We start from the raw sequence: 21,978 nt of genomic DNA, 5'->3' as shown, positions 1-21,978 counted from the left end.
CAGAGGAGCCGTATGGTGACTGCACACATGGACAACCCGCATGTGCCAGCAGTTGATGTCCTGACCTTCCTCGGAAGGTACGTGAAGGTGGAAGGGGACCTAACCAACATAATGGACCCTTCGGGATCTGGACCAGAAAAGACAGGTCAGGGTGACGCTGAGGACGGATGCAGATGGGAACATCATGCACCCACCGTCCAGCTTCGCGATCGGTGAGAGCAAGGGCTACCTGACCTACGCAGAGCAACCCAAAGTCTGCCATGCCTGTGGTAGGTCAGGTCACGTGGCGGCCGACTGCAAAGCCACCATCTGCAGGAACTGCAGGGAGGAGGGACACCTTGCAAAGGATTGCCCACAAGAGAAAAGCTGCAACATTTGTCGGGAAGTGGGCCACCTCTACAGGGCATGCCCGTGCCGGAGGACCACCTACGCCCAGGTCGCCGGCAGGGGCAATGCGGGCCAGCCCCCTGGAGGAGAGGAAGGCACCAGGCCCCTGCAAGGACCCCCTAGTGTGCAGGAGGGCCAGGTCGTGCAGGAGGGACAAGCCCAGCAGGATGGACCCGAAGCCAGCAAAGCGCCCCTGCAGGCTCCGCACCCCCCGCCCCCCAGAGTCGATGGAGGAGGCGACAGGTGACCCAGGGGAGTGGACGACAGTCCGGAAGGCGAGGAGGAAGGCAGGCCCCAGCACCGCAACCATCAGTTAGGAAGAGGCAGCTACGGGGGTGCTATAAGAGCTCCTCTGACGAGGGGGGTTCGGAGGAGGTCCGCCCAAAGCAGAAGCTGAAGATTTCCAGGGAGAAGGAAAGCAGCACCCGGCTTCCAGGGGACGGGAGGCATCCTGAGGCTCCGTCCGACACCCAGCCACGTGCCACTGGGGCCCTGGAGGGCCCTCTGCAACCTTCAGATGGGAAGTAGGGAACAGTGTGTCCCCAGCCTGACCCACAGGCAGACTCTCCTGCCTCCATACCCCCGATGGTGGGATGCGACCCGGAAGGCAGCACGGATGGTTTCCTGAGCCCAGAGAGTGTCCAGCAGTTTGCCTGGGCAATGGGCATGAAGGGACAGATGGAGGGACTGGACCTTGGACTCGGGGAGGGTACTGCGGTCACTGCCCACAATGACGGTATGAGTTGCGAGTGTTAATGTGCACAGCATCAAGTCTACTGCACGATGTGTGTCCACCTTGGCCTACCTGACCACCGTCAAGGCGGACCTCCTGTTTTTGCAGGAGTGTGGGATACCGCACCTCAGCAGGTACAGAAAATGGTCGGGAGCCTGGATCTGTGGGCCTTCGATCTGGTTGGGGAGTAATGACTGTCACTCCTCGGGCCTGGCTATTCTGCTGCGGGGGCGCAACTTCACCATCTCTCAAGTTCAGGAGGTGGTGGGGGCGGCGCCTCCTAGTGGCTGATGTCACCTACAGGAACGGTTCCCTGAGGCTGATCACCATGTAGGTTCCAGCGGTATGGAGTGAGCAGTTGGCCGTCCTGCAGCACCTTCCACCCCTGCTGGCGACGTCCGCGCCGGTCATCCTAGGTGGAGACTTCAACTGCATCATCAATGCAGATGAAGATCCGGCGTGGGGACAGCAGGTGGGGGGAGTAAGCTGGGCGCCACGTCCAGATTCCTGATGGTCACGGTGAAGGACGCCAAGCTGCTCAACGTCTTCTGCATCCCTGCAGATGGAGCGCAGTGGAGACACGCCTGGTCGCGGCCAGACGGGTCTGTCAGCTCAAGTATAGACTTCCTGTTTGTGTCGCAGGTGTTCTCGGTCACGTCCACCGGCGTCGAGCCGGTGTTCTTCTCTGACCACTGCCTCCTGCTGGCCGACTGTCACTTACAGGACGACCAGCAGGCCGGCAAGGGGACATGGAAGCTCAACACAACTCTGTTGACCCCAGAGAATGTCGAGGAGCTCAAGAGGGAGTATGCTGGCTGGAGAACCGTGAAACCCCTCTTTGAGTCTCTGGGCGACTGGTGGGAGATGGTGAAGGAGAACATCAAGGGGTTCTTTGTCCTCAAGGGTGTTCGGAAGGCGAGAGAGAGGCAGGGAAAGCTGTCGCGACTCCAGAAAAGGATGCAGAACCTGCTCCTTCTGCAGTCGATGGGGGTCGATGTCACGAAGGCCTCCGTGAGGTGAGGGGGCAGCAAGCCTCCCTCTTCATCGCGGAGGCCTCCAGGATAATCTTCCGGTCCAGGGTCCGCTCTGTGGAGCACGATAAGACGTGCTTGCGTTTCTTCTTTCAGAAGGTGCACAAAGAGATCTCTGTGCTCAGCCGGCTGAAGGAGGACGACGGCTCAGTGACGTCATCTCGGCCTGACATTTTGAGGATCGGCAGATCCTTCTATGCCGGACTGTACAACGCAAAGCCTACGGACAGCACGGCCTCCGAGTCATTCCTGTCATTTATCACGGAGGTCTTAGACGACGGCACAAGGGAGTGGCTGGACCGGCCGACATCCCTGGACGAGCTGACCAGAGCCCTCAAGTCCTTGGAGAGGAATTACAATCCCGGGAGCGACGGGATAAGACCGTTCAAGCTGTATTCCGCTCTGTGGGACCTGGTCAGCCAGGACCTGCTGGAGGTGTACGATAGTGCACTTCAGGCAGAGGAAATGTGCAAGTCCATTAGGAAGGGCATCATCACCCTCATTTACAAGAGGAAGGGGGAGAGGGAACAAATTAAGAATTGGCGTCTCATTTCACTATTGTACGTGGACTACAAAATCCTGGCCAAGGTCATAGCCAACCGGGTCAGGTCTGTCCTGGAGTCGGTGATTCACCCTGACCAAACGTGTGCTGTGCCAGGCAGGAAGATAGCTGAGAGCCTCGCGCTCATCAGGGATACGATCGCCTACGTGGAGGACAGGCGGGTGGACACCAGCCTCGTTAGCCTGGACCAGGAGAAGGCCCTCGACAGGGTCTCCCATGCTTACATGAGGGACATCCTCTCCAAATTGGGGTTCGGGGAGGGCATCCGCAAATGGTTCCGACTGCTCTTCACCAACATTGTTAGCGCAGTCTCGATCAATGGGTAGGAATCGGACAGTTTTCCCGTCAGATCTGGAGTCAGGCAGGGCTGCCCGCTCTCTCCTGCCTTGTTCGTGTGCTGTATGAAGCCCTTTGCCACATCCATCAGGAAGAAGTGAGCCTGAAGGGCGTGACTATCCCAGGCAGTGGAGGCCTTCAGGTCAAGACCTCCTTGTACATGGACGATGTCACCGTCTTCTGCACTGATCGTCGGTCGGTGAGTAGGCTGTTGGACATCTGCAGCCAGTTTGAACTGGCCTCGGGTGCCAAAGTCAATAGGGATGAGAGCGAGGCCATGTTCTTTGGGAACTGGGACGACCGCTCCTTCATCCCCTTCACCGTCAGGACAGACTATCTGAAGGTGCTGGGTGTTTGGTTCAGTGGAGCTGGGGCGTGCACTAAGACTTGGGAGGAGCATATCTCCAAACTGAAGCAGAAGCTGGGCAGGTGGACGATCCGGTCCCTCTGGATCGCGGGTAAAAACCTGGTTGTCAGGTGCGAGGGGCTTTCGGTACTGTTGTATGTGGCCCAGGCCTGGCCTATCTCCTGGACCTGCGCACTGTGGTCACCCGGGCTATCTTCCACTTCATTTGGGGGGGGTCGATGATGGACCGGGTCTGCAGGGACACCATGTGCAAAGACCTTGAAAATGGGGGAAAGGATGTACCGAACGCCACCCTCGCCCTGATGGCTACCTTTGTGTGCGGCTGCATCAAGCTGTGTGTAGATCCTCAGTACGCAAACACCAAGTGTCACTACTTACTGAGGTTCTACCTGTCCCCGGTGTTGTGAAGGACGGGCTTGGCCTCATTGCTGCGGAATGCTCTGAGTAGTTGGACTGTCCCGTACCATCTGTCCTTTGTGGAGAAATTTTTGAAGGGAAACACCTTTGACCACAAGGCCGTCAGGCACTGCTCAGCACGTAGTATCCTTGAGATACTTCAGCGAAAAGGAGAGGGTGGATCCCATCGTGTGGCTCTCCCCGCAGACTGCCGCAGTCGTTTGGCAGAATGCCTCATTGCCAGAACTTTCAAACAAGCACAAGGACATTGCTTGGCTGGTGGTGAGAGGGCCTCTGCCAGTGAGATCCTGTATGCATGCCCGGAATTTCTGCGCCACCGCACGCTGTCCTCGAGGCGGCCGCGGCGGGGGTCGGGGGGCGCGTGGTAACAAGACTGTCAATCACCTCCTTCTGGAGTGTCCCTCTGCGCAGAAGGTCTGGCGGGGGATGCAGTGGTAGTTGTCGAGGTTTGTCCCGAGCAGCTCCGAGATACGGGACTCCGTGCTCTACGGGCTGTTTCCCGGGACGCAGACCGAGACCAACATCAACTGTGCCTGGAGGACAATCAATGCGGTGAAAGACTCTCTTTGGTCTGCCCACAACTTGCTGGTCTTCCAGCTGAAAGAACTGACCCCGACCGCGTTTTGCAGACTGGCGCACTCCAAGGTTCAGAACTATGTGCTGAGGGACACACTAAATCTTGGGGCAGCTGCCGCCAAGGCACGGTGGGGAAAGACAACCGTATGAAACCCCTCGTCCAGAATAGAAACAAGGGCCCGATCTGATAACTGGGCCCAGCTGGCGCCTTCCCCAACTGGTCAGGGAGGCTAACGGGTACTGTGCGGGGAGACGACTGCCAGGGTATTTTTCTTTCTTTTGTTTTGCTTTTGCTTTATTTTGTTTTTTTTTTCCTTTAGTTGGTGTACATACCCCCCGGGGCAACAAGGAGCAGCTTACATGATTGGGTAGGTGTATAAATATGTTTTATTTTTTGTACATCTTATGAATGAAGTATATTTTTTCAAATAAAAAAAATCTGTTCTTATCAGCTTTAATATCTGACATGTCCGTTACTTAAGGACCCTATGTTAAACTGATTTTTAGAGCAGGGATTGCAACAGGGGCTTGCTCCATCCTCTCCACGCATCATCCTGGTATTGCAGTGTTTCCAGGAATGGTGCAATCTCAGTAAACCAAGTTTAAAAAACAGCCTGATCAACACTTTAAGAAGGGTGTCTCGGCCTGAGACATCAGACTTCCTGTTCCTTCAGTTCTACTTGGCCTGTTATCTCAGATTCTCCACCATCTGCTCAACACTCTGGAACCATAGCAGCCCTTCAGCCCAACAAGTCCACACCAAACCTCAGAGCATCCCAGCCCAACCTGTCACCCACCTGAACTACCTCTCCCTAAACACTACAGGCAATTTAACATGGCTAATCCACCTAACCTGCACATCTTTGGACTGTGGGAGCACTTTGAGAAAACCCACAGACACAGGGAGAATGTTCAAACTCCACACAGGCAGTCAGTCACCCACGGCTGGAATCAAACACGTGTCCTGGTGCTGCCACCAAAGTGCTTTCTCTCAGTCCTCTCACCCAACTGCCTCCAACTATGCTTGTTCCAAGGTACCTGTTAATCTCTCCTTTTCTGCATGTTCAGCACTTGCTGTGAACGTTAGTGCCTCATCCCTGGTACATGCCGCATCTTCCCACCAACACCATCCCTGAAAATCCACACATGGCATCAGAAGTAAAAGAAAATAGCCTGCCAACACTACCTCATTACAAATAGCATTTCAGAATTTCAAAAAAAATGAAGCTATCGAAGTATTCACTCGTTTTGACTCCGATGACGATGACTTGAGATGTATTGAACTAGAGATTTTGGAAACACTGAGCCAGGAAACGATATGGTGTATACAAACGCACATTTTTCATTTGAGTACAACAGCAACCAATCAAACAAGTGTGCATGTGACTGCTTCATTTTTCACAAGTCAAGGCCTGTGAGTTTAATCAGATTACCACTTCTTACATTAGCCAGACCAAGAGATATTTTCAAATCGGCAAAGTGAGCCAGAAGTTAAATAAAAATGCTACATCAAGATGCAGAATTGCCTGTCCACAAAGTATATTCTTGCTGTCAGAACTCTACAAGCTTTTCAGCACCTGAGATGTGTTCTGCCACAGTATCTCTGCCTTTGCATGGCATTTTTGCACTTTGACGTCTCAACTAGAACCTAATGTCTCACAGTGCTCCTGTCTTGCCTGGTGTTTATCACAGGCATAAACCAGGCAGCTTAGCATTGTTATTACCAGCAGTCAGTCAAGGGCTGGTCAGCAGCTGTGTCAACAAACTCATGTTTCGACCAAATGGTCACGTCGCAAAGTCTCAGGGAAACAGTTCTCAGTCAGGGCAAGTGAGACAAGATTCAGTCAGGAGATCCTGACACAGCATGTCCAAGGAATCATTCAATATCAGCCATTTGGGGCAAACAGGATCAGGGGATCTGTATCACTACAGTACAGAGAGGTGGCCACACTCACCACTAATTACATTCTCAAAATGCTCCAGTAGATTTGTTGAGCCTGAATTATGAGCATCAATCCAAGCTGGCCCTGTCTATTCCTGCCATGGGGGGTCAGTTTGATGAAATTCTCAAGGTGTTCATGAGTTTGGGACGTTCAAGTCCATAGCTCCCTGAAATAGCAACACAAGTGGATAAGACGGTGAAGAATTTCACTTCCATGGTACACAGCTTCAGGATCTGGTCAACTTTGATATCTGGCTCATAAGTGAGATGAGGTTTTTTTTTCAAACACATCAAAGCATGCATTGTTCCTACGAGAACAACTGTGGTTCCATTCGTGCATTTTTTTTTGTTTCAACCATGAAAAGGCCACAACTTTATCAAAAGTGAAAGTGACCATCAACCAGTTTGAACTGTCGGTTGTCAAATAAATTAAGACAGAGATAAACGTATTTGCAGGAGTTTTTTTATAAATTAATTTTTAAAAATTCATTCATGGGATCTTGATATCCCTGGATAAGAGTGGCAGTTTCCTTCCCTAAAAGACATAGGTTTTTCCAACAATGAAAACGGATTTACAATCATCATTAGATTCTTATTTCAGATTTTTTTGTTTAAACTCAAATTCTACCATCTGGAATGGTGGGTTTCAAACCTAGGTCCCCAGACCGTTATCTCAGTCTCTGCGGAGTAATGGACAGAAGAATAAATAGAAAATAAACCAAGACATTGTGTGATATCTAGTGTATATGTATTCATCATGAGATCCATCACTGCTATGGACAACCGGTAAGGATCTGAGGAGACTGCATTTCCCCCAGACGGTCACAATGGTCACCAGGTTTCATAGCTGATTGGGAAAATGCAATCAGGGATTATAGTACAGGACACATCCCAATCTTTTGTTTCGACTTAAACCTTTCATTTTGTGGATAGAAATCAAAAAGGAAAGATTGCATTGTTTCCAATAAACAAATATCTATTAAAATTTGAAACAAGTCTGTGGAGAGCAATAGAATCTGTAATTGTAAAGGTGTACAGACATATTGACCAGGCATAACTAACAAATAAAGGGCCATCGAGATCAGCATAGAATTCCTACAGCGTGGAAAACGGCCATTCAGTCCATTGAGTCCACACAAACCCTCCAAAGAACATCCCACCCAGTCTCACACCCTACTCTGTCCTTGCATTTTGCACACGTGACACTATGAGCAATTTAGCACAGTCAATCTACACAATTTGCATATTTTTTGGACTGTGGAAGGAAACTGGAGCACCTGGAGGAAACCCACGCAGGCAGGGTATGGGTAAGACACTCTTCATAAGTTCAGTGTGGACTTGATGGGCTAAGTGGTCTGCTTCCACACCGGAGGGATCCTATGGTCTCCAGGAACAAGCCCAAAAAACATGGTTTGGATATAGCTTACAGCAGAATCAAAAACCAACTTAACAGTTACTCAGAAATTTGCTGCAAGTTAACCAGTCCTGATGAACCAGGAAATCCCTTTTCACACACCGTGCGGGTGGATAGTCTTTTGTCAGTGTGAATGTGTCGATGTGTCATGACAACGTGACTATTTCCAAGCTCCACCTTACAGATACACAATTGATATTAACATTTTATCCACAATACCAGTACCTTTAATTGAGCAGGGATCAGTAACATCAGTACAAACAGTCCAAAACCATGGTTCATTTGATAGTGAGAGTGACAGCAAAATCCTTCAACTGTGCTTCTTTGTGAACTCACTAGTGTGTTAACAGTTTGGATGACTGAGTGAATGCTTTCCCACATTTAGAGCAGGTGAATGGTCTCTCCCCAGTGTCACTGAGCTGGTGGAAGGACATTTCAGATGAATCTTCACAGATCATGTGCATTTCTCCCCACTGTGAGAGTTGCTTTTTCCTTCAGTGTTCAAAATCCTGAGGTAGTTGAGTTGTGATAAACAAAGTGACTGTCAGATCTGGATGTGTTCCTGTTTGAATTCTCCAACTGTAGACTAAGCTTTCAAACAGAAAGCGAGTGCAGTGAGCGAGGAACCAGAAGAACACACAGACTGTGAAACTGAGAAATCCTCTGGACATTTGTGGAGTGATACTTGGGGAATATGCTGGATTATCATTAGAACAAATTCATAAATAAATATCCTCCAGGTAAGGGATCCAGTCAGTGTTTGCACAAAACTCCTGAAAGAGAGGTGGGAGAGCCAGGGAGGAAGGACAGGTTTTGTATAGATCTGTAACTCAGTCTTTCAGAGGGATCGAAAGACTAAGAACAGTGCAGAAGTAAAATTGTGGAAATCTGAAATGAAAACAAAAATGCTTATTCAGAGTTGTACACCACGAAACAATCCCTTTGGTCCCAGTTGTCCATGCTGACCAGATATCCCGAATTAATCTAATCCCATTTGCAAGCATTTGACCTATATTCCTCAAAACATGCCCATCCAGATGCCTCTTAAATGTCATAATTGTCCCAGCTTCCACCAGTTCCTCTAGCAGGTCATTCTACACAGGCACCACCCACTTTCCCTTTTAGAAAAAAACTTTCCCTCACAGCTTAAACTGGCTACTCACCCTATGCCCACCATAATTTTATTAACTTCTATAAGGTCACCTCTCAGCCTTCAATGTTCCAGGGAAAACAGCCCCAGCGTATTCAGCCTCTCCCTGCAGCTCAAAATTTCCAACTCTTGCAACATCCTTGTAAATCTTTTCTGCACCCTGCCAAGTTTAACAGCATCATTCCGATAGCAGGGAGACCAGAACTGAACAGTATTCCAAACGCAGCATAATCAATGTCTTGTTCAACCTATAGCATGACCTCCCAACTCCTACACTCAATGCACTGACCAATAAATGCCAGCACAGCAAATATCATCTTCACTACCTTCTGTACCTACAATCCACCTTCAAGGAACTGTGCACCCGCACCCCAAGGAGTCTCTGTTGCATAACAGTCCCCAGGGCCTCATCATTAACTGTTTAAGCCCTGCCCTAATTTTCATTACCATAATGCAATATCTCGCATTTATCCAAACTAAACTGATTTCTGGCACTCCTTGGCCCATCGACCCATCTGATTAAGTTCCCATTGTACTTGGAGGCAAACTTCTTTGCTGTTTACTACACCAACAATTTGTGTCATCTGCACACTTACTAACCATTCCTCCAATATTCATTCCACATGATTTGTATCAATGACAAAAAGCAGTGGACCTAGCACCGATCCTTGCAGCACACTGCTGTTCATAGTCCTCCAGACTGAAAAAATAGACACCCACCCCCAACCCCAACCATGATCTTGCCTCCTACTTTCATGCCAATTTTTTTTTCAAATAGCTAACTCTCCCTGGATTCCATTTGATCTAATCTTGCCAAACAGTCTGTCATGCGGAGCTTTGGTGAATGCCTTGCCGAAGTCCATGTAGACAATGTCCACTGCTTTGCCTTCTTCATCACTTCTTCAAAAAACTCAGTCAAGTTAGTGAGACAGGAACCCCCACTCACAAAGCCATGTTGACTATCCCTAATGAGTCTTTGCTTCTCTAAACACATGCAAATCCAGTCCCTCAGAATCCCCTCCAGCAATTTACCCAACACTGACATCAGGCTCAACGGTCGATGGTCCTCCGGCTTTTCCTTAAAGAATGGCACCACATTAGCCACCCGGCCTTCTGGCACTTCACCAGTGTCTATCAGTGATGCAAATATCTCAGCAAGGGACCCAGCGGTAGTACATGTTCCAGGACATCAAAAGGGAAATGCCCTGAAGCCTCACCACCCTCTCTATTTGTGGTCAGGTGCCAGGGACCGATCCACCTTTATGCAGTTTAAGACGTACAGCACCTAGACCTCTGTAATATGGACACTTTTCACGACTCATTATTTATGTCTCCAAGCTCTCTAGCTTCCATATCCTTCTCTGCAGTCAATAGTCATGTGAAATATTTATTTACTATCTCAGCCTCTTGTCTTTTTTTAAAAGATGTCTTTCTCCTCTCATCTTACAGTGTCCCCTTGTCTTGAAATCGCCCAACCCTAGGGAAAAAAGCCCTTAATAGCAACATAATCTGTGCCCTCATGATTTTAAAAACCTCTGTAAGGTCACCCTTTAACCTCCTATGCCCCGGTGAGAAAAGTCCTAGCTTTGGCAGTCTATTTTAATACAACTTATTAACCACCCTGTCTACCTGTCTCCATAAACTTCAAAAGTAGTATGTACCTGAATCTCCGCATTTCTCTGTTCCACAACACTATCCTGGGTGCAACCATCAATTGTGTACATCCTACACTTGTTCATTTTACCAAAATACAATATCTCACATTTATTCAAATTGAACTTCATCCTCTACTCCTCAACCCATTGAGCCAATTGATCAAGATCTTGCTGTCATCTTAGATAACCTTCACTAACCACTATAAACACCATTTCTAGCATCATCTGCAAACTTATTAATTTTGTCCCTTAAATTCTCTTCCAAATCATTTATGTTAACGAGAAACAAAGAAGTGGACCCTGTACCGATTGCTGTGGAACACAGCTGGTCACAGAACTCCACTCTGAAAAATCCTCCAGCACCACGGTCTCTCCTACAACTCAGCCAATTTTGCTTCCAATTAACAAGCTCTTTCTGAATCACATGATCTAACTTTACTCATCAGTCTACCATGTGGAACCCTGTCAAAGGCTTCACTCTCATTCCAGAGGTGCTGCAAATCTGACCCAATTCCCCTGCCATTTGTCCAACGCCCTCTTGATCATGCCTTAAAAGTTAATCCCAACTCTCTTTTGATCAGAACTGCTAAATCTGCATCCAGCTGCCATTCAGACTGTTCCAGATCCTGGGAACTTGCTGAGTCAAGTAATCTTCACATTTTCACCCTGCATTATTTGCCAATTATCTGAGTGTTGTATTCTGTGGTTACCAACGTTGACGCTGTTAATAATTTTTCTCTCTCTGCAAACTAATATCCTGGAAACAAATCTACAACTCAACAAAATCATTGCTAATTAGCCCCAAGGAGAATTATCTCAGCTTCTTCCGGCTCTCTCCAACCAGAAACCCATAATTTTAGTCTACTTATGGGATGTGGCCTTTGCTGCACAGACCAATATTGATTGCCCATTTTTATTTGATTTGGAGAAAGTGTTGTTGAACCACTTCCTGTAACTGCTGCACTCCATGTGCTGTGTACTCCACTGTGCTGTTTAAGACGATAACCTGCCCTGAGGCCTCACCACCCTCTCTATTGCAGGAATCATATCGCAAACCTCACCACCCTCCCTATCATGAGAATGACCCTCATGCCTCACTCCTTGCACTACTGCAGCCATCACCTCGAGCCTCACCACCCTCCACATTGCTGAAATCCCTCTCCAGCCTCACGACCTGCCTATCGTTGGAATCCCTCTCTAGCCTCAAAACTCTCACCATCTCTGTAGATTCCTCCAGTCTCACAAACCTCACCTCTAATCTCCTCCAGTTTCAAGGTGAGAGGGGAAAGTTTAAGGGGGATATGTGTGGTAAATTCTTTACACAGCAGGTGGAGTGTGCCTGGAACACATTGCCAGCGAAGGTGGTAGAGGTGGGCACGACCGCGTCATTTAAGATGTATCTAGACAGATACACGAATGGGCAGGGAGCAGAGGGATACAGATCATTGGAAAATAGGTGACAGGTTCGGATAGAGGATCTGGATTGGCACAGGCTTAGAGGGCTGAAAGGCCTGTTCCTGTGCTGTAATTTTCTTCGTTCTTTGTTCAACACCCTCCTGTCTCTGTAAATTCCTCCAGCCCATATAAACTTCCTCAGCGCTGTAATTGTCTTCACCCTCACAAACCTCCCTTTGTTTGGCATCTAATCCAGCCTCACAATCCTCACCATTTCTGTAACCTCCTCCAACCTCACTTTTCCCGACTTTTGAAATCTTCTCCAGTCTCAGAAACCTTCCTGTCTCTAATATTCTCCAGCCTCACAAATCTCAATATGTCCCTTCCTCTAATACAGTCCTAATGATGATGCCCCATTTTTATTCCTCCACTTGATGGTGGCACTTGCAATTTCCTGGGATTCAAGCTCCAGAATTTCCTGGTAAACCACTTCATCTTTGTACCTCACTTTTCTCCAGAAAACACTGAGCAATCATGAGTCATTCATTCTAATATCTCATTTTCTGAAATGGCTTGAAATATTGCTGGGCATCTTTCTACGTGAACTGCCTCGGAGGTCTACAGTCCAGAAAAAGGCTTTGTGGCCCATCCAGCCTGTGCCAGTTAAAAACCACAACCTAACTATTCTAATCTAATTTTCCAGCACTTGGCCCTTAGACTTCTCTGCGTTGGCATCACAAGTGGGCATCTAAATATGCCTTAAACGCTATGAGGATCGCTGTGCCTACCACCCTCACAGACAGTGAGGTTCAGTGCCATTGTCACAGCATGATGACATCACAGACAGGAGCAGAGACGAGCTGAGTCTGTGCAAACCAAAGATCCCCCACACACTGTGAAGGACGGGAGGGTCCCTGATAGGGGGCGGAGGAGATTTAACAGAATGGTTTGTAGCGAGAGGGTTTTTAGTTGCATGGTTAGGGCTTTTTTTTTGAAACATTATTCTTTCATGTGACTTGGGCGTTGCTGGTACATATTGAGAATATCCATCTCCAATAGATGAGCTCTCCTTCTCAACTTCTCCCCTTACCTGGGGTGTGGTAATCTTCAGGTTAAACCAGCCCGATGGTCAGGTAGGACTGCAGTGACTTTACCTTTGGCACAATGATGCCACTTTGCCTCGGTGGTGTAGAGGGGAACGTTGAATGTGGTGGATTGCACACCACTCTGACACAGTGCTTCATCTGGAGGATGTTCACTTTCGTTCACATTATCAGGGCTGCACTGATGCAGGGAAGTGGAAAATGTTTCAACACAAGCCGGATGAGTGCCTTATCGACAGCAAACAAACAGTCAGTCATTGGGGAATCAGGTGTTTGGGGAAACTGAGATTATTCTCCTTGTAACAAAGTATTTTGAGGGAACCTTTGACAGATGTTTACAAGAGATTTACATTACGATGATAAAACGTACACCCACTCATCAACTGACCAGACAAATGATTACAGGACATATATTGAAAGTTTAAGGGATGATCTATTGAGAGAATGGGGTGATTTAAAAGAGAAATTTTACGTGGCAAATGGGAAATGAGCAGGAACACAATACTCACATAATGCGAATATCCAGGTCCTGATGAATTGAGTAATTCTGTCAGAGTTTGGTGTTACAATTATTGAGATTCCCATCTGAAAGTCCACTTGTAATATACTGTAACGCAAATTCATAAAATCCATCAGTCAGTCCGGTTAGAAATTCACAACATCCCCTCCTCCTGGCCGAGGATAACTGTGCATTTTCCCTGCTACACATTATCCCTTGTGGAGGTCAGCAGCTGATTCAGGGGAAATCTATTTTGGCTTCTCGGAGTGTCCACCTTGGGACTTCATGTCACTAAACAGATCAGCAGGTGTTTGACACATGGCAAAGAATGCCCGAGATTTAGTGAGATGCAGGCAGCAGGATTCGCTTCCTATTCTTTCCTTCTGTGCTGCTGCACTGCCACAATGAGACATTGGGCCGGAAAAGCTGATGCAGCTTGATGGACAAGTGTCTCGATTCTGAGCAATGGACAGTAAGCCTCTGGTCATTCAAAAGAATGTCCCTTAAAAAGACAGCAATTACATATGCGCCATGTTACCCAGTGCTCCCAACAAAAAGAATGAGGGAGGATCTCATAAAAAAAGGGGATAACAGTCAAGTTCCATGAGGGTTACAGTTTATGGAGAGACATTGATAAACGGGCGACAAGTTGGCAAATGGAGTACAACTGTGGGAAAATGTGAAGTTGTTCATTTGAGGAGACGACCAAAGAACAGTGTTATTTAAAACGTAAAAACTGGAAAACTGTAACACAATGGGGCTCAGGAATAATTGTGCAGGAAACACGAAGCAAGCGCACAGTCGCAACAGGTAATTAGGACGGATAATGGGATGTTATCCCTCATGTCAAGGCGTTTGCAGTATCAAAGTTTGGAATACATGTCTTCGGGCAAATGTACAAATTGCTGGCAAGACAACATCTGGAGGAATGCGAGCAGGTTTTTGGTCCACTTATTCGAGCAAGTATATCACTTCACTGGAGGCATTTCAGTCAAGATGGACTAGCATGATCACTGGTTTGGAGGGACTATCATTTAAGCTAAGACTAAACAGGCCTGGAATCTACTATTTAGATTATTGAAGACTGAGAGACGAGCTAATTAAAAATATAGGATTCTTAAGTGGGTTTACAGGGTAAATGCTGAGGGGATATTTCCCATCGTGGGAGCAGATTCCTGATCAGGCAGACAATAGAGGGTTCTCTTTTGGAATCGTCAAGTTTAAGGCCATACAGACATGGGTGAGGGGTTTCAGTCGCAAATGAGCTGGAGTGAGGTGGAGAGAAGGAGCATTTTAGAGATTGACATTTCTGATATGTGATTGAGAAGATGTATGTTAGGGTGTTCATCGTGAGGCCAGATGTGAGAACATTATTGAGAAGAGTGCAGTTCAACCTCAGACAGTTCCCAGCGAGAGGGATGGATTCAGTACAGTAGTAAGGAAAAGTAATTTGTAATAACAAATGAAGGGAACGTGTTTAACTATCACAAAGTGTTATTGGAGGAGATTTCAGCTAATCAAGTAGTGGAAGTATGATAAGCAGTTTTATAATTGAGTAACAGTGGAGCAAAGGAGAGTGATGAGGGGGGAGTTAGATCTGAACATTGTAGAATACATGCAAAACCTGACACAGTGCTTGTGGAAGACCTCACCTCCTGGCAGTATGTCGGTGAGAAACAGGATGGACCAAGGATAGACCCTTGAGGGACAACGACAACATTGATTTCAGGCAGGAGTGGAGATGGAGTGGGATTTTCCAATGATGGTGAGGTCAATCATTGGTTTTAAACAGAATGGGATGAATGGGACATAGCCAGAAAGGAGAAGCAGACGGAACAAGTAACAATATCTGTGAATTGGCATGGGGGCGGGGGAAAGGCAAGGAGGAGGAGAAATAAGAGAGAGAGTTAGAATGTTTGGAGTTTAAGAGAACAGGGAAAAGGGTTAGGATAAGTTCTGATAAGACTTGACATGACACTGGACAAAGATCCAAGTTTAAGCCTAAAACGAGGAGCAACGTGCCAGGCAATTTGGTTTGGTGGGCTCATGGAAGAGAGGGAAGCAGTAAAGGCAGCTGATTGGATTGCCTCAATCTTATGACATAGAAACTCCATGTTTCTCCCTCACTTGCTGTTGGAGGGGAGGATGGAGGAGACAGGATGATGGACAGCGTTTTGCAAAGGAACAAAGCCTGCATTGGTGATATTAACTTTTATCTGGAATATTAAAATGTACAGAAGTCTGGGTTGAATCCCATCTCAGCAAATGGTGGAATTTGAATTCAATTTAAACAAAACTGGAATTAAGAATCAGCTGGTTGCCATGGAACCATTGCTAATGGCAGAAAACAAAAACAAAAAAATCTAATGTCCTTCAGGTAAAGAAATTTGCCAACCAAGCCACTCAGTTGCAAAATCTCAACACAGGTATGAAGCTGGGTGGCCCACTTGGCATCTACCAAAGCACAAGGAAAGACATCTGTAGAATTAGTCCTATCGACCCCACAAACTCCTCCTTACTCATATCTGGGGGCTAGCGGCAAAACTTGGAGAGGTGACTCAAAGTCTAGACAACAAAACAGCATCAGACTCATGGAAACTAACCTTACAGATAACGACACATCACCACTGTCCTCAGTGAAGGCCTGTCCCACGAGCAGGACAGACCCGGCAGGCGTGGCAGTACAGTGCTATTCTGACTAGATTATTTGTCCTGAGAGTACTCGACATCGACGCCTGGAAGTCTCATGGCTCCTGCTGGTTACCATGTATCATCCTTCCTCGGTTGATAAATTGGTAGCAGTATTATTGCTAGATTATTAATCCAGAGACCCAGATAGCATTCTACGGACCTGGGTTCGAATCCTGCCATGGCAGATGGTGAAACCTGAATTAAGTAATTATCTGGAATTACGAGTCTAATGATGACCATGAAACCATTGCTGATTATCAGGGAAGACTCATCTGGTTCATTTGCATCCTTTTGGGAAGGAAATCTGCCATCCTTACCTGGTCTGCAATACATATGACTCCAAACCCACAGCAACGCGGTTGACTATTAACTGCCTTCTGGTCAATAAACACTGGTCCAGCTGGTGATTTCCATATCCCAAGAGTGAATTTTAATTGGAAAAAAAACTCCATGTTGAACAGCACTTGGAGGAAGCACTGCGAGTGTGAATGGTACTAAATGTACTCAATGCCCACCATCAGGAGTAGTTTGCAGCAGGATTACCAATCAAGCTGGTCAGGTCCTCAAGGACAAAGCTGCCTGGCTGCGACTGCAGCAGGTGGTGCCACAACAAACAGAAGGGAAAAACATAGCTGGTCTCATCGTCACAAATTTCCCAGCTGCAGATGCACCTGTCCGTGACAGGATTGATAACAGCGACCAGCACGTCGTCCTGTGGAGACAAAGCATCATGTTAAACTTGAGAATACCCCAATTGCATGATAATAAAATGCGAGGCTGGATGAACACAGCAGGGCCAGCAGCATCTCAGGAGCACAAAAGCTGACTTTTCAGGCCTAGACCCTTCATCAGAGATGCTGCTGGCCCTGCTGTGTTCATCCAGCCTCACATTTTATTATCTTGGATTCTACAGCATCTGCAGTTCCCATTGTCGCTGATACAATACCCTCCAATGCGTTGGGTGGCACGAACTTCAGCTGAAAGGGACAGACTTGGAACAGACACAGGAACTCAAAACCAGATATCTATGAGGCTTTGTGGAACATCAACAGCAGCAGAACTTAATCCGGCACAGTCTGTAACCTCGTGGCTCGGCATATCCTACAGTCAACCATTAGCATTGATCCAAGGGATCAACACTGGTTGAATGGATAGTATCGGAGGGCATGACGAGAGCAGCACCAGGCATACCTAAAAATAAGGTGCCAACCTGGTAAAACTACTAAACAGGACTATCTGCATGCCAAATAGCATAAGCAGCAAGAGTTAGAGCTGAGCCACCCCTAACCAATAGATCAGATGTAAGCTCTGCAGTTCTGCCACACCCAATCGAGAATGGTGATGGACAATTAAGCAACTCATTATAGAGGAAGCATGCCAAAAATCCCCATCCTGACTGACAGAGGAGCCCAACCTATACACGCAAAAGATAAGACTGCAGCAAATTTCAGCCAAAAATGCCAACTGGATGATCCATATCACCTTCTCCAGAGGTCCGCGACATCAGAGATGTGAGTTTTCATCCAATTTGATTCATTTCAAATAATATTAATAAATGAATGAAAGGTTGCGGACCCTGGCAACACTCTGGCAATAGTACCGATGACTAGTGCTCTGGAGCTTGTGAGCGCCAAGCCAAACTGTTTCAGTCCTGCTGCAGCGCTGGCATCTATTGACAATTTGGAAAACTGCCCAGGTCTGTTCAGCACAAAAACACAGCATATCCAACCCGACCAATTTCCCCTCAAGCAATCTACTCTCTATCGTCAGTAAAGTGATGGAAGGTGTTGTCAACAGCAGTATTAAGCAGCATTTACTCAGCAGTAACCTGCTCAGTGACACCCAGTTTGAGTCATGGCGAGCACTCGGTTCCTGATCTTATTACAGACTTGATCCACAAATTCACAAACAGCTGAATCCTGAGGTGAGGTGAGGGTAACTGCAGAGTCCTGCACAAAAACCACTTAGTACCACTTCAGTGACAATGACCCGACAGTGACACCTTAGTTTCAGCTCATCTGCTGAGCCTCTCATCTATTCCTGTGTTACCTCTAGACGTAACTATCCAAACTCACTGCCAGTCGGCCTCCCACATTCAACATCCTTGTAACCTCAAGAATACCTAAAATTCTGCTGCACACATGTTCATTTGTACCAAGACCTGTTCACCATCACTGCTGTGCTCCCTGACCGACAAAGGCTCCTATTTATAAGCAACAATTTAAAATTCTCATCCTTGATTTAATTCCTGGCTGTGATGAGCCCTATCTCCCTGCACCACACAACCTTCAAGACTTCGATAACTCATTTAGTTCCAGACTCCAACAATGCGCTTAATCATCCCTTCACTATTGGAGGCTGTTTCTGCAGTTGCCAGGCAACATGGTCTGGAATTCCCATGATAAACTTCTTAGGCTTGCTTACCTTCTTTAAGATAGTCAGGAAAACCTGAAAATTTAGTTACTTTTGGTCACCTGACCTAATATGGCCTTACGTCAAAAGTTTCTTGATGATATTTTTGTGAAATTATAAAACATGATAAAAATACAAATTGTTTGTTGATTTGGACACACACTGTTAGCTCTTCAGTATTGCTAGAAGAATGATCTGTAACTTCTCAATTGGCCGCATTGTGGGAGCACCTTCATCATACAAGCTGCAGCAAGACACGAAAGTTAAACTTCTCCACAGGCAACAGGGCTTTGGCAATGATCGCTGGTATCTGTGGAAGGAGAAACAGAGCAAATGTTGCAGAAGTGCAAAATGAATGACACAGAATAAAAATGCTGCCGAATTTGGTGGTCTGAAATGGAAGAAAAATGCACTCTCTTTCTGGGAAAATATTTCCTGACTGTGAAAGATACCATTCAAAAATTAATCTGGTAAGACAGCAGCACATGGTGAGGGGGTGGGGAGCAGTGGAAAATTTATTGGCAAAAGAAAGGTATAAGGAAGTAACAGTAAAACACTACAGAGATCAAATATATCCATCATTAGAGACTGAAGAGATTAAGCACCGACAAAGGTGATCAGGGAGCACAGAAGTGACTAAGAGCAGTGCGAGCTGCTATTATGCCACACTCTGGGAAAGAAATCCAGAAGAAACAAACATTTCTCTTGGATAAGAGACAATAGGTACTGCAGATGCTGGAGAATCCAAGATAACAAGTTGTGGAGCTGGAGGAACACAGCAGGCCAAGGAGCAGGAAAGCTAACGTTTCGGGCCTAGACCCTTCATCAGAAGTGGGGGAGGGGAAAGAGGTTTTTGAACTAAATAGGGAGACAGGGGGAGACAGATCAAAGATGGAGAGAAAAGATATGTGGAGAGGAGACAAACAAGTCAAAGAGGCCAGTATGGAGCAGGTAAAGGTGAGTATCGGTGGTGAGTTGGGGAGGTGATAGGTCAGTCGGCAGGAAATAGGGGTGCAGCTTGAGGTGGGAGGAGGGAATAGGAGAGAGGAAGAACAGGTTAGGGAAGCAGAGACAACCTGGGCTAGTTTTGAGATGCAGTTGGGGGAGGGGAGATTTTGAAGCTTGTGAAATCCACATTGACACCATTGGGCTGCAGGGTTGCCAGGCAGAATACGAGTTGCTGTTCGTGCAACCCTTGGGTGGCATTATTGTGGCACTGCAGGTGGCCCAGGATAGGCATTTCGTCTGAGGAAAGGGACGGTGAGTTGAAATGGTTCACGACTGGGAGGTGCAGTTGTTTATTGTGAACCGAGTGTAGGTGTTCTGCAAAGTGGTCCCCAAGCCTCCACTGGGTTTCCCCAATGTAGAGGAGGCCACAACGGGTACAGGGGATGCAGTATACCACATTAGCAGATGTGCAGGTGAACATCTGCTTGATGTAGAAAGTCTTCTTGGGACCTGGGATGGGGGTGAGGGAGGTGGTGTGGGGGCAAGTGTAGCACTTCCTGCATTTGCAGGGAAGAGTGCCAGGTGTGGTGGGGCTGGAGGGGAGTGTGGAGTGGACAAGGGATTTATGGAGAGTGTGGTCCCTCCGAAAAACAGGCAAGGGTGGGGAGGGAAAGTGTCTTTGGTGTTGGGGTCGTATTGCTGATGGCGGAAATGTCAGACGATGATGCGGTGGATCCAGTGATTGGTGGGGTGGTACGTGAGGATGAGGGAGATTCTTTTTCGGTTGTTATTGCAGGGACGGTGTGCGAGTTAGGAGTTGTGGAAAAATGCAGGAGACACGGTCAAGGGCATTCTCGATCACTGCGGGTGAAAAGAGGTGGGGGGTGGGGTTGCGGTCCTTGAAAAGAAACAACATCAGACGTACGGGAGTGGAATCCTGGGAGCAGATGCGGCGGAGGTGAAGGAATTGGGAATAGGAGATGGCATTTTTTGGAGGGCAGTGGGTTGGCGGAGGTGTATTCTAGGTAGCTGAGAGAGTCGGTGGGCTTGAAATGGATATTGGTCTCTAGACGGTTGCCTAAGATGGAAACAGAGGTCCAAGAAGGTGAGAGAGGTGTTAAGAGATGGCTCAGGTGAACTTAAGCTTGGGGTGGTAGGTGTCGGTGAAGTGGACAAACTGTTCGAGCTCCTCGTGGGAGCACGAGGCAGTGCCGATACAGTAATCCATGTCCCGGACGAAGACGTGGGGTTCAGAGCCAGTGTATGTACGGAAGAGGGATTGTTCTGACAAAGAGGCAGGCATAGCTTGGGCCCATGTGGGTACCCATGGCCATCCCCTTTGTCTGTAGGAGGTGGGAGGAGTTGATAGAGAAGTTGTTGACGATGAGAAGAAGTTCACCTAAGCGCATAAGGGGGTCAGTAGAGGGGACCTGGTCAGACCTGCAGGACAGGAAATAACAGATGGCTGAAAAGCTCGACGCATGGGGAAATGCAGGTGCTAATGTGGTATACTGCATCCGCTGTACCCGTTGTGGCCTCATCTACATCAGGGAAACCAAGCAGAGGCTTGGGGACCACTTTACAGAACACCTACACTCAGTTCGCAATAAACAACTCCTCATCCCCACCTCCCTAACCTGTTCTTCCTCTCATCTATCCCCTCCTCCATTCACCTTTACCTGCTCCATCCCCACCTCTTTAACTTATCTGTCTCCTCTCCATCTGTCTCCCCCTCTCTCCCTGTTTATTTCAGTATCCCCTTCCCCTTCCCCATTTCTGAAGGGTGTAGGCCCGAAAATGCCAGTTTTCCTGCCCCTCTGATGCTGCCTGTCCTGTTGTGTTCCTCCAGATCCACACCTTGTTCTCTCACGTTCAGCTGGAGGCGGCTGCGCATGCGCCCAGCTTCACCCCGGCTCTTTCAAAGTTAAAGCTGTCGCGCATGCGCCCCGCGGATCATTGCCCCCAATAAAGATGGTGGCGGTCACAGGGGCCTATCGTCATCTGAGGCATTGATTTGTTTTCTGCAAACGTGAGTCTGGGAGTTTCAAATGTGTGTTTTCCGACGTGCACTAACTGTTTGTAAAACTTCGAAACCCATACGAATATCACTTCCCTCCAGCTTTCTGCCGTTTTGCTTTCTTTACCGCGGCCTGCTCTTACCTCAGTTGCACAAATCTTGGTCTCAACGAAAGATCCAAGCCCGAAACGTCAGCTTTCCTGCTCCTCTGGTACAGCTTGACCTGCTGTGTTCATCCAGCTGCACACCGTGTTATCTCGAATTCTCCGGCCTCAGCAGTTCCGGTTATCTCAGCGACTCTGGACCGCTGTCGTGGATGATCACGTGGTTTTCACTGATCCCG

The 21,978-nt window shown here is 47.6% G+C and overlaps 1 long non-coding RNA gene and 1 pseudogene across 3 annotated transcripts; one reads left to right on the top strand and one right to left on the bottom strand.

The window, feature by feature from the left end:
* Positions 1 to 4,825: 4,825 nt before the first annotated feature.
* LOC132208918 (U2 spliceosomal RNA) lies at positions 4,826 to 5,000 on the top strand (annotated as a pseudogene).
* Positions 5,001 to 6,798: 1,798 nt separating this feature from the next.
* On the bottom strand, positions 6,799 to 21,978 carry LOC132208887 (uncharacterized). Of its 3 annotated transcripts, none has more exons than XR_009444992.1 (5): positions 21,779 to 21,978; positions 18,683 to 18,980; positions 16,171 to 16,970; positions 13,578 to 13,675; positions 6,799 to 8,653 (listed from the first exon to the last, which is right to left on the bottom strand). It is a non-coding gene; the product is annotated as an uncharacterized LOC132208887 (long non-coding RNA). The 3 variants fall into 3 exon arrangements; XR_009444990.1 differs by having other exon boundaries at positions 16,576 to 16,970; XR_009444991.1 differs by having other exon boundaries at positions 16,576 to 16,970; positions 18,834 to 18,980.

The sequence above is a fragment of the Stegostoma tigrinum genome, unplaced genomic scaffold (assembly GCF_030684315.1).
Source record: "Stegostoma tigrinum isolate sSteTig4 unplaced genomic scaffold, sSteTig4.hap1 scaffold_57, whole genome shotgun sequence".
Taxonomy (NCBI): Eukaryota; Metazoa; Chordata; class Chondrichthyes; order Orectolobiformes; family Stegostomatidae; genus Stegostoma; species Stegostoma tigrinum.
The sequence above is the reverse complement of the archived record's forward strand: the minus strand, read 5'-3'. Positions and strand labels throughout refer to the sequence as shown.